The sequence below is a fragment of the Aplysia californica genome, unplaced genomic scaffold (assembly GCF_000002075.1).
Source record: "Aplysia californica isolate F4 #8 unplaced genomic scaffold, AplCal3.0 scaffold00893, whole genome shotgun sequence".
In the NCBI taxonomy this organism is placed as follows: Eukaryota; Metazoa; Mollusca; class Gastropoda; order Aplysiida; family Aplysiidae; genus Aplysia; species Aplysia californica.
In genome coordinates, this window is record NW_004798163.1 from 270873 (window position 1) to 272210 (window position 1338).

General features: G+C 45.3%; 1 protein-coding gene across 1 annotated transcript in view; it reads right to left on the reverse strand.

The window, feature by feature from the left end:
* The window catches only part of LOC118478732, a gene marked incomplete at its 5' end in the record, with an annotated part of 17177 nt that overhangs the window by 860 nt on the left and 14979 nt on the right, over positions 1-1338 (reverse strand).

Genomic DNA, 1338 nt, shown 5'->3' on the forward strand with positions numbered 1-1338 from the left:
CTCTCTCTCCCTCTCTCTCTCCCTCTCTCTCTCTCTCTTTCTCTCTCTCTCTCTCTCCCTCCCTCCCTTTCTCTGTTAATCAACTGGAACATGTTGTTGTTACTCCTTGTTTCATCAGGCAGACAAATGCGCACAAAAAGTTTGTAACAAGTTTTAGGTGCCAGATTTTCGAATGGTGAATGGCAGAGAAGGGTATAAGATCTAGATCTGCGTGTACATGTATTCTATTCTTTGAATGGCAGAGAAGGGTAGATCTAGATCTGTGGGTACATGTATTCTATTCTTTGAATGGCAGAGAAGGGTAGATCTAGATCTGTGGGTACATGTATTCTATTCTTTGAATGGCAGAGAAGGGTAGATCTAGATCTGTGTGCACATGTATTCTATTCTTTGAATGGCAGAGAAGGGTATACGATCTAGATCTGCGTGTACATGTATTCTATTCTTTGAATGGTTGAGAAGGGTAGCTTATCAATTTTGGGCCTCCAAGGGATCTTTAACGTGTGCGTCCTGCATACAGGACCTCCGAGATTTTTCGCCCTTGTCCGAGAAGGCTAGGTGTAGATTTTTCCTATCAGAAGATCAGGGGTGTGACTGAAAGACAGCAGTAAGAATGAGCCAAGGAGTAGCAGTAGAAAGTTTACAGAAAGAGTCATGAGCCCAGAGGAGGGGGCAAAGGAGGTGAGGGGGTGGGGGCAGAAAGAGGAGAAGAAAGCAGACGACAGGACATTGCTAAATGAGGTGCAAACGCTGTAAAACTCTTTCTAAAACATAAAACAATAAAAGAACGAGAACAGCATTGCTGACGAACGTATCAACCAGAACTAGGAGATGTACGGTAGTGGAAGACCAAGTGGTAGGACAAGTGGTAGACCAGATAATTGGTAGACCAAGTGGCCGGACAAGTGGTAGGACAAGTGGTAGGACAAGTGGTAGACCAAGTGGTAGGACAAGTGGTAGGACAAGTGGTAGACCAAGTGGCAGGACAAGTGGTAGGACAAGTGGTAGACCAGATAAGTGGTAGGCCAAGTATGGTAGGCCTATTTTGTTTATTCTCTCATATAAGATATCTCCTGTTGTCACCATGTGTAATTGGTGACCTTTGACCCTCGCTGTGCTGTGGTGTGTAGAAATAGCACACTGTGGTGCGTAGAGATAACACACTGTGCCGTGTAACACAACAAGAGATAACACAACACACTTGTGTTCACTGACTGCACGCGGAACAGATATACCTGGGGGTCCGCTGATACACATGTATTTTTTCTATAACCTAACACGTGGGTCCATGGATGCTGTCAGAAGGATGTGATTGGACACTGGGGTGGGGGTGGGGGT